A 15,895-nucleotide genomic window follows, 5' to 3' on the forward strand; every position below is an offset into this window, starting at 1 on the left:
AGTGATGTGATGTGAAGGTTATGCTCAGTGAAGTATAAAATAACAGTAGGTAATATTTATTCAGTACTTCGCTGTGTATTGCTAGGCAATGTTCTCAGTGTCTCTGAAGATTCTCTCATTGAATGCTGACTGCAACCATATGAGGTAAGTTCTATTTTATCCACATTTTAAATGAGGAAATGGAGGTGCAGCAAGGTTCTGTAACTTCTGAGTGATACAGCTATTTAACGGTGGAACCAAGACCGCAGGAGAACATATCCGGAGGGAAACCCAGCCTGGGAATTAGAGAGCTTGGTTCTAGTCAGCTGGTGAGCAGTACTGATTGAGGTAACCCCAAATGGGAGGGCCTCCATTCATTCAGTCATTCAAAAGTATTTATCAGGCACCTTCATATGCGAAACATCAAGGGACGGGGTGGTAGCTGGTGGAACAAGAGATGGTTAATGTAGAGTGTTTGCAGTTAGGAAGATGCAATCCAGTAGCCAACACTGTATTCAGTACTTAAGCTGTATTAAGTATAAAAGATCAGAATTGTTCCTTGGTCTCAAATTGATTAGCGTTGTAAGAGAGGTTCGGAGGCAGATAGGTTGGCTTATGCTTCCACGTGCACACACAGTGTGATGTAGTGGAGGGTAGCCTTAAGAAGGGAGGGAGCTGTACCTCTGGCCCAGATCTCAGTACACTTGAGCTGTGTGACTATAAGCAAGCTGCAGACTTCTAGAACATTAGAAGCGAAGGCCCAGATCCCTCATTTTACGGATGAAAGTTGTCATAGCTAGAGAAATGTTTGAAGAACTGACAGATTCTGTGATTCAAGTGTCCTTTCCAGACTGGAATATTGTATGAATCTTGGAAATGATTGTTGAAGTTTTCAATACATAAGTAACATACAAGGCAGGGGCTTTGGTGATCTGCTAGTTTGGAAATTGAGTACAGTTGTTCTCCATATTCACGGGTTCCAGAGGGCCGGCTGTACTACACCATTTTATATAAGGGACTCGAGCATCTGTGGTTTTTGGTATCTGCAGAGAGGTGGGGGGGCCCTGGAACCAACCCTCCGCAGATATGGAAGGACAACTATACCACGAAGTCTTCCTAGAGTCAGTAAGAGGAACCTTCAAAGAAAGACAGGTAAGCAGTGCAGAAAACACAAAGGAGACGCTCCCAGCACTTGGGGAAACTTGGGCAGGAGCTTGGAGGTGACGTGGAAGAAAATGGTGGGACTGCCAGAAGCTATTATTGGCTGGGATGAAGAAGGGCTGCAAGAAATAGTGAGGGGCCAAAGGGTAGCATTTGGAAGGTTTGGGAAAGAAGAGGAGGAAGAACAGGAAGAATGTTTCCCTAAGCTTAAACATTTTTCTTGTTCATTAACACCAGACTCATGTCTTATGCCAATTATCTACATAACGGTGCCTTGGGCTTTCGGTACTATGCTTGGTTGCTTCGGGAAGTGGATAAGGAGTGTCTAGTACAGGCGTACCTCGGAGATATTGTGGGTTCAGCTCCAGACCACCTCAATAAAGTGAATATTGCAATAAAGTAAGTCACACGAATTTTTTGGTTTCCCAGCACGTATAAAAATTAGGTTTATACTATACCGTAGTCTATTAAATGTGCAATAGCATTATGTCTAAAAATAAGTACGTACCTTAATTTTAAAAGTTTATTGTTAAAAATGTTAACCATCATCTGACAACGCAGGGTTTCCACAAACCTTCAATTTGTAAAAACCGCAATATCGGCAAAGCACAATAAAGCAAAGCACAATAAAATGGCTGCCTCATTCTGCCTCATGGTTCAGGGAACCATGGTAGAGACAAGGCCTCCAACCTCCTACATGGACCGGAATTTTTATAATCTACTTGCACAACCAACTTTTAACCTTCATCTGGAGCCTTTATGTCTTCATCCAGAACCCACTTTAAATTGGGTCCTGGTCACCCGCTAGAGCTGGGGGCAAGAATGAAGAGAGAGGAGAGCTTCCTTTTAGACATGACCATATGCTGAGCATCATCATCGTGGAGCCAGAATAAAGAGGAAGAAATGGGGGAAGGAAGGTGAAGATTCACACAGAGGGCACTACTCAGCAGCTCCACTCCCTTTGGGCCAGCTGTCCCCCCCTGGTTTATGCTGCCTTAAAAGCCATGCTGATCATTTATTATGGTCCTTTTGTCTGTCATTCAGGTCTGGACGTGATTTTTTTCTCATGTTCTTCTTTTGACACAATAGCAACTATGGATCTGATTCCAAGCACAGTCAATGAGCAGGTGTGGGCCGCAGGGTCCTAGAAGTCATCTGTCCTAAGAGTGTTATCTTGGCAACACTGTTCTGACTGTCCTAGTCAGGGAGGAATAAAGGCAGAAGACCCATCACATACACTTTAAATATAGACCTATTCTGAGATAAGGAGAGGATGCTTTCTTCTGGAGAACTTTGCCTCAAGCCTTGAATATATTCTCTCAAGAGTAGAACCTAGGTATTCCCTCAGGCTGCCAGAGCATTTAAGTGTTACCTGTGTAGTACATAAAAGCTATTCGCTATAAAAAATAATTACACCAAGCTTGGAATCTGAAGAGTTAGGTCTGAGACCTGGCTCGTTTACTTCCTAGCTATGGCTAAGTTGCATTCTTCATGGTGTAGTAATGAAGGGCAAATGAGAAACGTTATGACAGCACTAGATAAACTGTAAAGCTGTGCAAATATTAGTTGGTTTGTTATTTTACCTAGCAATACTCAGGGATTGTCTTTGTCTAGGTTCCAGGTAAGTAGCCAGGGTCTGTGTAACTGAAGGCTTGGCAGGTTAGATTTCAACTGAAGGGTGAAATCAGATGATAGAGGCTCTAGTACGGGCTTCATTGGGAAGACCTAGAATAACACGGTGGGTGAACCACGTACACTGCTGCTGAACAGTTGCTTTGGGTGGTAACTATACACTCCTTCTCACCAGGGATTAGGTGAGGAGGATTGTATTTTATACCAGAGACTGTATTTAATTCCTCCTCCCACCCCAGCATTCTGCCTTGGGTGTTCCTGGAGGCTTGGCCCCCTCACAGCTCCTTCTTCTCCCAGGGGTTTAGCCGCAGGTACTCCTTAAGAGTCTCCCCTCCTCGGTGATCTCTCTCGCCTCTGTCTTCCAAGGCTGGTCCCAGTGGCTGGTCCTTTGCTCCGTTTCGGTTCCTGTTTCCATGTCCTCCTTGGATTCCGTGCTTCAGTAGCCCTGGTTTCCCAGGGCCCCCTCCTCTCACATCTTCCTCACCTGAGCAGGGGGTGTGGGCTACTCGTGTCCCACCTTCCCACCTTGGGGCAGGCCGCCTTCTGTGGGAGCACATCTTTAGAAGCATTTGGCCAGAAGGTCTTCTCGTGGTCCTGAGCACTTGTCACCCGCACTTTCTGATGTGCAGGGCACTCCACTTCCCGTGGCTACCCTTTGGCTCCGGGGACTCTTCCATGGTTCGCTGGTGAGTCACGCTGAAGCTCCCCCAGGTGCCTGTTACATTTTGCTGAGAATAGGGAGTCGCTGCTTTCTGTCTGGGGGGCGACCTCTGAGCCCCAGCTCTGGGTGCTTTTCCTAGGCTGCTACACACTGCTGGGCCTCACCAACTCTACACCACCTTCTTAATGCAGTCTTCTGCATCTTCCTAAGATTTCCCTACGACCACTTGGGCCTAAGAGACAGTTTTAAGCCCCCAGATCCTCCCGGGAAACTCACCTTGACCTCCAGGATAAATTTCTACACGTTAGGCTACATCAACCTTCCACCTGGCCTCCGTTTATGATCCCTTTGGTCTCTGCTGAGCCTTGGGGCTGTGGCTCCCATTTCAGGGCTCACTTGACCAGTTCCAGGGATCCTTTGCTTCCAGTGCTGGGGGCTGGTCTGCCTATCCTGTCTCTCGTCCCCATGGTTGGAGCTGTGCAGAAAGAGCTTCTGGGCAAGATGCCACTAGCAAGCCTGTGTCCCTAAGAACAACAGACCCCTTTTCTCTCTGGTCATTCAGAAACCTACCACTTCTCTCACAGCTGTGTGAAAAGAAGCCAAATGCCCATTCTTAATGTGTAACAACTGAGGCTCACATGCAAACTGCTGTTATCTCAGCAGGAGAGCAATTTGCAACCATTTAAAATCCTTTCACTCTTCCCTTCTCCTCAGTGTATGGTTATACACACACCAGTCCATATTTATTAGTGCAGATGGTGAGAGACTTGTCATTGAAAGGGCTTAGAGCACAGAGGGAAATGGATTTTTGGCCTCACTCTGGCCTTATAAACAAGAAGGCTTGAATGATTTTAGGTTCCTGATTCTTGCCTCAAAAGAGCACAGTTTGCTTCTCTCCAAACACAAGAGGTTGTAAATTGGTAATTCATCTCAACCAAAGGCCACATGATGAGCAATTGTAGAAGTATTTTTTTCCTTGTTGTGCAAAAGAGGAACCGACATCTGAGTGCGGGTTCCAGCTGGTATTTGCCTTTGACCGTTTGCAGCCCAAAGGCACGGTCTTGGCCAGCCCTAGACTCCGTGCACCTCCTGCCCTTCACCTGCATCACCGCCAGGGCTATCACAAGGGAGATGTCAGCTCAGCATTTCCATGTGACTTTTTTCAGCTAAAAAATACATCAGTTCTAATAGAAACCTTTATACTGTATTCTTTATTGTCAGCTAATCCTGCCCGAACTCATTAAATGGCAGTGTGTGGGTTATTTGCTGTCAGTGAAATTATCAAAGGCATTTTTCAGCTGGGGCACCAGGAAAACATATGCTTCAATGCCAACTAAAACAATAACGAGGAAATGTTATGATCAGTCTTGACCAGTTGACCCTGCCCATTTTAGATTAGTTCTTAATTTCAGCACAAGGGTCATCCTGTGAATTCTTACAATAAGTCGCTGCTCACCACTCACATGAAAAAGATGTGACTTATTAGAAAACTCACTGTACTCATTGCAGTTAATGAGATGTGGAAAGCTTTGTAATTTGATTTGCTGGGCCATATGCTGTAAAGGGATACTGCTGATTTCATTCCTCCGTATTTAATTTAAACAGTATGCAATACCTTCTTCATACAGCTACTTATATAATAAAAATTAACTTGGAGTATAAAAAATACACCATTGTGGGGTTTATTACTTGGTGTGGTTCAGTTTCAAGTGTTTTTCATGGAAACATCTGTAAGTAATGTGTGCGGGTCTAATTTTAAATCCCGCCAAATTTTTTCCATTTAACATTTGGTTTAACTGACAAGCTTGCAGAGGTGGTTTTCAGAGCTGCCGTAACAGATACAGACACTATTCCCAAGGCTATAGCACACACCACCACCACCCCTTTTTTTTAAAAGGAAGGTAACAGTAATGCAAAACCTGTTTGCTTTTTACTTTTTTTACATGTCAGTGGATACAAACAGCAGTTCAGAATGTAGCCACTTTTATCCCTTCAAGACCCAGCTGCAGTTTAATCTATTACTCCCTAAAAATAGTTACCTTGGTTGTGACTTTTGTTTCAACATCTGTGGGCAAGGACAGCGGGGATGTTCCTTAAGGCTGACTGTGGGAAAGGGACGCTTCAGGACAGGGGCCTGCCTCTGCCCTGGAGAAATAGGGAGGGAGGAGAAGAGGAACAGGGCTGAAGTCTGAGAAATGGGCCAATGCCTAGCCTCCGGAGAGGCCACCAGAAAAACCATACTCTTCCTAGTTTCCTAACGATTAAAAAAAAAAATCCTCACCTAACTCTTAGGGGGTACCCAGACCCCCTCGATTATCCGAGGGTCTGATCAGAAGCTGATCTGTAAAACCATAAAACAGAGCCTCTCCTTTCTTCACGAGGTGGGGTTGAGATGAAAAGGAGAAGCCCGAGTTAAATCTGAACTTCAGATAAACAACAACGATTTCAGTATAAAGCTGTCCCAAGGCGTCCCGTATTTTCGCTGGCTAAATCCGGCATCGCTACCACCGGGGTCAGACGTGTTTGCTGACTGCATTCTATTCACTGGCACAGAAGGTTTATTTCAGGTTGTTTGATTTCGGTGGCTGACGAAATGAACCAGCTCCAGCTCCACCGGGCAGTTGGCACAGCCGAAGCCATAAATACCCACCTCCGGGCCGGGCCCGGCCGCAGGCTCCCTTCCCATCCCGGCTGCGCGCAGATGCTGATTCAGCGCCAGGGCAGGCACGAGGCGGGGACCCCCAGAAACATAATTAAACCGCTTCCGTGCCTGACTCTCAAATAAAATGCTGTGTGGGAAGAGAAACTTGAGGCGGAAGTAAACAACAAATGGAGAGGTGTGGAGTGAAACCTCAGGGAAACTGTTGGTTTTGCTTCAAGGGAATTGAATTGTGAAACTTGCAGTTGCGAAATTTCACTCAGTTGATTCTGGTATGAACCGAAGTTTGTTTTAATTGTCAATGAAAGCGCATGGTTGCCTGGGTCCCAGGGATCTAGGTGGGGAACCTGGGAGCGGTGAGAGAGTGGGAGCCGGTGTGGGTCGGATGACAGGGCCGGCCACTGGGGGTCAGGATAAGCTCGCAGTGTCCCCGCCGCCGGCTGAAGTTTCTCGGCAGGAGAGAACAGGCCTGCCCTCCAGAAACCCGAGGCCTGCGGAGAAGTTTGGGAGAGGTGTACCTTGGGTGTCCCTGGAGCCGGCCGCCTCCTCCCTAGAGGTTTCCCTGACAGCCCTTATTTGTAAGGCAGATCTAGGCCCGCACGCAAGTTGTTCCACTGTCAGGCACTAAATTGCCTTTATGAGGGTCAAGCGGGCTTGCAGATGACAACACTCTGATAACAAAAGAAGTGTGGGCTTGTTGAAGATGTTACGTAAAAGGAAATGATTCCTTTGAATTCAGAAGGAATATTAGAACAAGGCAGAAAGATCTAAGCCCCGGATTTTCTGCCTTATTTCTTAGAACTTGTTTAAGAAAAAAAAAAAAAAGAAAAAAGAAAAAACAGAGAAAAAAGAAAACAAACAAACAAACAAAAAACCAGAAAGGAAAAACCACCCCAAATGTCCAACCGAGCTTTAATTTTTGTTTGTTGCTGCTGTTTTCCTCAGATCAAGTTCGCCTTCTTGTTAACCCTAGATGCAGCCGCAGAAAATTCGATTCCCCTCACTGAGGGATTAACGTCAGAGAAGAGTGAGGGGCTGGAGAAGCCTTGAGAGGCTTGAGATCGGGTCTGAAATGTTGAAAGAAAAATGCTTCAGTGGTTTAAGAGCTTCACTAAGACACTTATAAAATGAATCAAAATTGCCCTTATTAAAGAGCTTCGGAGATCTGAATACAAGTCCCTTTTCTTTTGCCAATAAGGCAACTGATTCAGTCTATGTGTCATTAATGCTTCACAGAAATACTGGGATTCCTATTCAATGCCCAAACAAGAGTCTTACAGCCAACTCTATGATTTTTTGCAAAGACCCATCTTATGTTAAAGCCTCACGTTTCTGTCCCTTTCGGTGATGGTACAGGGAATTAAAAACTGGTGCCTTTCTCAGTACCTGAATGAGAGAGGGAACTGGCCCAGATCTTTCCACTGAGCCCGAGTGTTTGGGTGGCAGGGCTGCTTGGATTGGGAGTGATGTTTAGAGCTGATCTAATTTGAACATTCGTTCGTTCACTCAGCATCTACTAAGCACTCACCCGTATCTTGTGCAATGTCTGGTAACAGAGTCACGGTCTCACCTTCCAGGAGCTTGCTGTCTGGTCAGGAAGCATGTGAGGAGAGACAGAGGTTATTCTACTGTACTGGCAAGGCACTCATCTTGTCCTCTCTTTTTCTTCTAGAAAATGAGAAAAAACCAGGTTGGTCAATGTAGTTTAATGAACAAGCGGTACATCAACAGTAACAACCAAAGTCCAGTTTAATTTGCCAGTGGCAAATATCCATCCTTTCTGGCCAAGTGCTTCCTTTTCCAGGGGTCCATCTTCTCTTCCAGTGACCCAAAGTGCCCTTTGAAGCCACGCCCTCTGCCTGCAAACCAGTAGGATCGAATGGGGATGTGGGCAGAAAGCAAACTGAGCACTTGTACTGCCTGACTTTATAACCAGCTGTTGAACGGCTTGACACGGCTTTACTGTGAGAGTGGGGAAACCACCGTTCTTTTCCTTCTGGAATGAGGAGAAGCCAGAAGTTTATTTAATCTTTTCTAGGCAACTTATTTTATTGCATTTTTAATTTCCTCTCGCATTAACATGACCCTTTTCACTGGCTTCCCACGCGTGGTGCTTAATTACTTATCATTAGCAATGTACACGGGGGCCTTGCTGCATATTTATAAATGTGATCATTAGTACATGGAAAGACAAAGGCTTCTTTAAGACTGTCATTAGTTATTCTGTTTTCATGGAAATGTTCATTAAGAGAAACTACCCACCTGGTTAAATAATTATAATTAAGAATTGGTAATCTCCTTTGCATTTTTAACTTGCTCTTCCGTCTGTTCGTAAGTAGCTAAACAAGCCATATTTGGCCAGTATTCTAGCCTTCATTTTCATAAGAGTTGTCAACAAGTACAGACTCTTTGTTATTAACCTATAGGTGATAACTGATTTGCAGTGTGACGGATATCATTTTTTTAATGCAGCAGTTATTTCCAAACCCATTAACCAGCCATGGAATGGCGAGTCAGTGAATGGCATTAAGGATCTCTGGCTGATCTTATTTTCTGGACTTCTGTCAGTGGTGCAAATTGAACTCCAGGCTTCTAACCAAGCTTCGCAAAGAGTCTCCTTTAGCTACTCAACCACAGAGACACCAGGCTGGGTGGCCACTGGCCACAGCTCCCTTGCATACGCCAGGCAAGACAAGTGGCAGTTGGATGGCGTGCGTGTTTGTGTGTCAGCATTCAACTCGTTATAAGTTTTGGAGTAGGGGTAACCACAGCAGTGTTCTAGCGGTGGCCTTGCCAATGCCTAAGCAAATAAGAGTCCATGAGGAGTCTTCAGATGGCTAGCAAAATGGCCAAGAGGCCCATACATGGCTACATGTCAGCTGAGCTGAAACAAATGAGGTGACAGAAACACAAGAAAGGAAGCCCAGTCGTGCTGCTGCCCACTCCCCTCTGTCCAGACTGGTCCTCGGCGAGCCACCACCCCAGACTGATGAGAATATGCCAGTGATAAACCACAACTGTGGGAAACGCTGGGTGGAGGCATAAATATCATCTGTAAACAATTAGGCAGCCACTGCTCATTCAGTGCCGCTTTGAGAAACTAAGGAAGTCTGCAATCAGTTATATCTCCAATTACCATAAAAATATATTAGCCATTCATTCATTTATTAATGATTCATCAGTTAACCACACATAATGAGCAAATAATTAGCAGTGCTGTACGGTTGCCAAAATTGAAGACGTGTTGGCATTTTAAAGATGAAAGGTTGCATTTATGCAAAAGTCTGGTGATGATAAAGTTAATATGGAAGATAATTATAAAAGTGGCTGTCCTATATTACAGGCTGAGGTACTACAAAAGTTGCCTAACTGAACCGAAATAAATGTTCTTCCAAAGCCTGTGTGTTGCCACACACAAACTGCTGAATTTCTCTTCAAGATCTCCCTTCAGTAAGGTGCATGGCACAATACAAGTTAATCAAATGCCAGAGAGGGAGGCTGTGCTCTTTGTTTGCTTGGTTCAGGGCCTCGTGGAAAACAATAAATTGCATTCATGTCAGCTGAGGCCCATCCCTTTGCTAATTACCGCTTGGTGCTGAAATGACTTCTGTGAAATTGGGAGCGTGAGGAAACATACAGCCATACAAGGGAGGCTTTTCAGAGTTTTGCAGTAAATGTGAGATAGGCCTCAGGCACACAGATGTTAAAACACTGAATTCCCCCACAGATTACACTAATGGAAACCCTGTCAGGGTAAGTCAAATCCGGGTCTGTGGTCAAAATCTAATTAAGGTTTCTGTACTTAAAAAGAATATGAATGCCTGGGGGTGGCGATGAATGTATAAGAAACTCACTTGTTTGTAAAATTGTTAGCATGCATAGTAAGTACCGTGGGGCTGTTACCTGCGATGTAACACCTGTTTTCTGAGTCGCTCCTGGCTTTGCTGGATGGATCAGGGCGGGTGGTTTCAGAGGTCATCGAACCCTGCCCAGGGCACAGTGGCCTCCCATCTTTGGGGCCTGGTGCAAGGCCTGATTTGAGGTCACGGATGAAAGTGGATCCTTAGAAGTTGCCCTGGAATCCCAGAGGATGCTTTGCTTTGCCACATGAAAACCACCCCAGATGATCCTGCCCAACTGCCTGGCGCCACTGAGGAAATAGTTCTTGCGAAGGGTGTGGGTCCGGCCACGTCTCCCCTCGTGGGGAGACAAAGGGTCGTCTGCTCACGGGGTGCGCCCTCCAGCCTGGCGGTCCTGCCTTCCAAACAGCTGCAGCGGGCAGGCGCGGCCCTGCTTCTAACAGAGGAAATGAATTTATAATGTTGCAGTCTCTTCATTTTCACCACGCACGAATTTCCCCTTAAATACTTAAAAACAACACCGGGCGCTGGATATACCTTAAATTTCGAATAAATGAAGCCTTAATCCGGTCTGTTGCTGAGTCTGAGTTGTTATTAAAGAAATAAATTTGAAACAGCAAGTGGTTTGAGAATTTTTGAATTTAATTATTTAAATCTACTTAGGGTAACTCTCACGCGCTATTTCAGTTTCCCACTGAGAACATGAGTTCTGGGAAAGGTATCCCACGCAGGGCCCTGGAAATATTAACTTTCCTGTGCAACTGTGGGCTCAGCCGTAGACAGACTGTGCTGCCCTCCTCCCTTGGAACACAGAAGAAAGAAACTCTGAGATTCTTTTTTTTCCCTGTAAATTTCAGCCAAGTGTTATAGGACTTATTTTTCAAAGAATAAAAGAAGCCAAGTCCTTTTCTTTTGATTTCTCAGGACTTCTTCAGATGCACTGCTTGTGTGTAATCATCTGAAGATCTTTAGAGAGCGGTAGGTTTATACAGTCATTCGCTGAGCAAAGGTAGGGAGCAAAAGTTAAAGAGAGATGATAACCTGTACTATTGAAACGGCCAGCAACCTAGTTAGCGTGTATTTTGGCCAAATGAGTGTCCAGGGCCTGGTTTTTGACATTTGCGAAAATGGACCTTCTGCTGTGTCCTAAGGGTGATGTCCTAAGGGCTCCTGGGGAGGAGCTCCTGGACCTTTTGGTGCCACTTGGCTCCTGAGACTTGGAGAGATTCTGTGCTCATGACTGGGCCAGCTGATGGCATTGCCTTCCTTCTGAGAGAAAGCACCTCCTGATGTTAGCCGTCCAGCTTTTTATCCCACATTGGCGTAGGGGAGAGGGAGACGGTGTGCAAGATTTGGGCGCAAATGTGTGACTTTATCTTTTTCTCCAGTTCACCAGGGTCTTGGTATGACACAGGATAGGTTTGCTTTGGACCTTGGGAGTGGGGTTAAATTACCATACACCTGCGAAGAATCTTGCTGGAGTGCGGTCTTTCCTCCCACACTGAGATCCTGTGGCCCGAGTCAGAGAGAAGCCCAGTGTCCGATTTATTTCTATTTTCTGCTGGCCATTTGATAGCTGTCCGGACCTTGTTATTAATCAGAACTGCCAAATCCCACACCCAACCCAGACTAACAAGAGAATATTGACTTGAGTGATCTCTAGAGGTAGAATTCTATTTTTCTGCTCAATATGAAAATCTGCATAGAAGCCAAAAACTTTAAGAAAAAGGCAAATGTTAGTATGGGGCCCAGCCTTAGCCTTGACCTTGTCCCCAGTAAATGTAAAGGATTGTGAAAATTCACAGTGTTCAGAGGATGAGTGAAGTTTTACCGTCTAAATGAACAGACAGAGCACTAGACGGGGGCTTCTACAGGAAGTAAAGGTCCAGTGGTTAGTAATGGCTCAGAAGTCGAGTTTCTGGGTTTATGTTTTTAATAACAGCTTAGACTTATAGCTAATGCTGGGTATTCAATTTTTAAGAAACCTGCACACATTTATGGAAGAACTCCCCCTTTCCAGGTGCAGTGCTGGGCCCTAAGACTTCAGAGAGAATAAGCCATGAGAGCTCTTGGGAGGCTCTCATTTCTGCTGAGGGGGTGTGGTGGGGCAGGCACTCAGAGAGCATGAATCCAACTCCACGTAGCCAGATTTCTGCATCATTACAATGCCTGGCATGTAGGAGCCCGATAAAAGTTTGTTGAATGAATGGATCTGTTGAAAGGGGAGTGCCATGTTTCTTGTCTTTCTACTGTGAGCTAGAGAGTTAGCGTTTATAACTCATTTTATGCCCCTACATGCTATGTAAGTACAAATTATTAAATATCATCATAATAAACTAGGGTCTTAAACAGCCAATTATATTTTCCTATGAAGTTAGTGACATTCAGATTCTTTTGTTGGGCAGATGGTGTCATACTGCACCTGTTGGAAAAGTAGGCATTTGGGGAAGGGACATTAATTCAGAGCTATTTATAATATAAAAAATACTGGGCTTCTTAATAAATATATTTGTATTGTTTCCCAAGGACGGAGCACAGTTGACCTAGCTTTAAATTATTATTATTTTCTACAATACTCTAACTCTTTGGATTGGAGCTTCTAAAAGACCATCTTTTCTTAAAGCTCTAGTCTACACTTCTTCTTCATTTCTGGTTTTCTCTTTCACTCTCGGGATTGGCTTTTGATTCTAATTTGTTCTCAGCCTTCTCTCTCCTCCACAAGTCTCTCTCCTTTGTGTCTGTCTCTCCTCGTCCCTCTCTCCTCCTGGCCTCCATCCTTCTCCCTCTCCCTCTCCTGCCAAGGTGTTTCATTCCTCAGGGATGCTCCTTATACCACTACCGAGCCCAACTGTACTATGATCTGTTGGGGTCTCCAGAGCAAATGTTTCTGCCTGGATCTCTAAGCTTTCATAACCCACCTGCTTCCAATCCACCCTGGGCAGGAAGAACTGCAAGAACAAGGCTGGCTTCCTCATCATACTTCCAGTGCCATGTTGGTTTCTTGGGCCTCTGCTCTTGGTCACATCTTATCTGGAAGTTGTCTCCTCCTGTGGCACCTTTCTAAGCTTCATGTATCTATTGACCAGATCCTCTCTGAAATTGTTCTTTTTTGTTTCCTTGATCTTCACCTCTTCTAAACTTCTATTGCCCACAATCTAGCAACTCTTCCTGTTCTACCCTGTAGTTTAGTCTTAGCGTCCCATATAAACCCAAAGCTTCTTGTAGCTACAAGAAGCTACAGTATTTATGAGGTACCAGGCTCTGTATTAAAGTACATTACATTAGTATTTCATTTAATCTTCATGACAACCCTGCAAGGTAGGCATGATTGTTATTCCCATTTTACAGATCAGGAAACAAAGGCCCAGAGAGCATGACTGACTTGCCCAAGATCATACAGTTCATAAGAGGTAGAGCTGGGTTCTGTGGTAGTCACTACACCGTACCACCCAGATCCCTCATGGAATTGAAAGACTTACCCCTCCAGTTGGTAGGAGTGCTGCTGGATGATAGCCCTCACCTGTCAGCCCTCTGCTAATTGCCTTTGCGTAAGCAAGTCTCTTCACTCAGTGTCACACTCCTTTGCTGGTGTAGCCTGCATTCGAACACTGGTTTTAAGGGATATGAAGTTGTGTCCATTTCACCCCAACTTGGGACAACTCCTAAGTGCAAACCAGCTTCAGAGCTCTGAGGTTGGCTGAGGCCTTTGCTGTGACTGCATCATAGCTTGACTTCTCCCTTGGCCCAATCCCATTTCCTTCCCTTTGCTTTCTCGTTTGCAAATGGTGATTCCCGAGAGTACGCACTAATAAACTTCCTGTACACAAATCTCTGATTCAAAGTCTGATTCTCAGGGAACCCAACCTAAACAGTTGGTACCAGGAGTGGTCCAAGAAAGGTGATGCTAAGATGGGATTCTGAAGCTTGACCACCTGCTGGCCACCGCTAATGAGGATTCCATTTGTGGGGGTAGGTGGGACAGTGATACATCCTGGGACAAGGTAGCAGAGGTCCTGGGTTGGTGTGCTCGTGGAAGGAGATGCACTAGTGGGAGAATGTATCAGCCATTTGAGAAATACAGGGAAATATTAATTATAAGAACAATGGCGTTGGATAGCTATTGCTGTGGGCAATCAACGCTTTGGAAAAAAAAGAGTAATTAATTAGCAGTTAAAGGCTCTGTGTGAAAACCAGAAGAATTCACTGATTGGCTATAAAGTGAGCCTCATCTCCTGTAGTTAGAGGGCAGAAAAAGTTGAAGATATAAGATTAGCGGAGTTCCAGAGAAGGTTGAATGCTCATCTAGGCAGGTGTGCTATGCGAGGCCAGAGCTCTGATTAGGAAAGAACAGGACCTTGAGATAAGAGATAGTGACATCTGAGTTGATGCACTGGAGCATCTCAAGTCTCCAGATTCCCCTGAACCCTCCAGGCCCACAGAAGGGGCCCATGCTTCTCTGTTAAAGGCTAATACTGCTCCTCTCTTGCTTGAAGAAGATGCATAGGCCTCTGCCTTGCAAGACAAATGTGTCTCCCTCTCTTGAAGATCTGCCCCCACGTCCCCTCTCTTCGCAGCCAGACTAATTAATAGGGGAAATCACAACACTGCCAGCTGGGGAAGTACTGAGCTTGCTAGGGGAAGAAAGGTCCTATACCTGGAGGAACTGCAGGATCTAGCCAACGATGCTGCCAGGATTCCGGACACTACTTAAGGGACTGTGTTCTGGGAGTACTGGATCAAGGTGGGTGGAATATAAAGTTATATAAGAGAGCACTTATCAATATTGGAGCACTCTCTTGGGATATAGGGCATCTGGCAAGGATCCTGGGATGCTGCTAACATTCTGTTAAGATGGCTCTCAGACACCTGAAGAAAGTAATAGTCTACATAAAGTGAAGTAGAAATGAGTTATCATGATAATCAGTGGGAGAAAGGATGAAAAGGCCCAGAGAAATGGGCATGACAAAGTGGAAATATCACATAAGGTCAGAAATGTCACCAAAATAATTGTGTTCACTGGCAGGTCTCAGAGGATAGACTATACACATTTTGAAGAGCAGCTCCTGGTATGCCCTGGGACCTTGCATATTAGTTATCAAATGATTATGAGGCTAGAACTGTCCATTATGATCTATTTTCTGTTAGACCCCACAAGTCATAAGGTTGGGTGGGTGAGACCAGAGGTAATCCATTGCAAGATGGAAAGCGTACATTTAGGATTGAACATGAGCAGAGCCAGGTACACTGCATGATCAGGTGGCCCAGACCCCATGTCATCATCTGTCACTATTGCACTGCCTCTCCCTCAGTGCACACCTGTGGCTGCATAGGGTCCCTTATGACCAGTTGATGGAGAATGTAAGAAGCTGAGCTTGGTTCATGAATGTGTCGTCCTGGTACATGGCTGCAAGCTAAAAATGGACTGCTGCTGTACTAGATCCCTACTCAGGGGTGACCTTGAAGTGACTGATCAGTGGAAATTCTCCCTATGAGTGTAGTTTCAAATGTTGTACCTGCTTATCCACTATGTGGTGAAAGAGAATGTAGATAAACTCTTGTGCAAAATGGCACATGGCTTGGCTGAATGATCAAGAGCTGGAAGGAAAAAGATTGGAAGACAGGGAAGTCTGGGAAGAGGCATTCCTGTGGGAATGGGCAGGAAATATGACGATTTTTGTATAACACGTTAACATCCACCAGAGAGCATCTAACAGAGAAGATAAAATGTCTAGGCAAGCTGACATCAGCCAACCATTGCCATCGATCACCCCAGGGCTGGCACAGTGGATGCATAAATGGAGTAGCCATGGCGGTAGGGTTGGAGGTTATGCATGTGTCTACAGCACAGCTCCCACTCACCAAATTAATATAGCTATTGGTGCTCCCAAAAGTCCAACCTGTCAGTAATAGGGAATGATTCCCAATATGGCATTATCCTTGGAG

The 15,895-nt window shown here is 45.2% G+C and overlaps 1 long non-coding RNA gene across 1 annotated transcript; it reads right to left on the bottom strand.

Annotated features, from left to right (window-relative positions):
* Positions 1 to 5,116: 5,116 nt before the first annotated feature.
* LOC132421123 (uncharacterized) lies at positions 5,117 to 10,540 on the bottom strand. Its single transcript, XR_009518500.1, has 4 exons — positions 10,490 to 10,540; positions 9,996 to 10,388; positions 7,621 to 7,760; positions 5,117 to 7,159 (listed from the first exon to the last, which is right to left on the bottom strand). It is a non-coding gene; the product is annotated as an uncharacterized lncRNA (long non-coding RNA).
* Between the last annotated feature and the right edge of the window lie 5,355 nt (positions 10,541 to 15,895).

This window comes from Delphinus delphis, chromosome 1 (genome assembly GCF_949987515.2).
Source record: "Delphinus delphis chromosome 1, mDelDel1.2, whole genome shotgun sequence".
Lineage (NCBI taxonomy): Eukaryota > Metazoa > Chordata > Mammalia > Artiodactyla > Delphinidae > Delphinus > Delphinus delphis.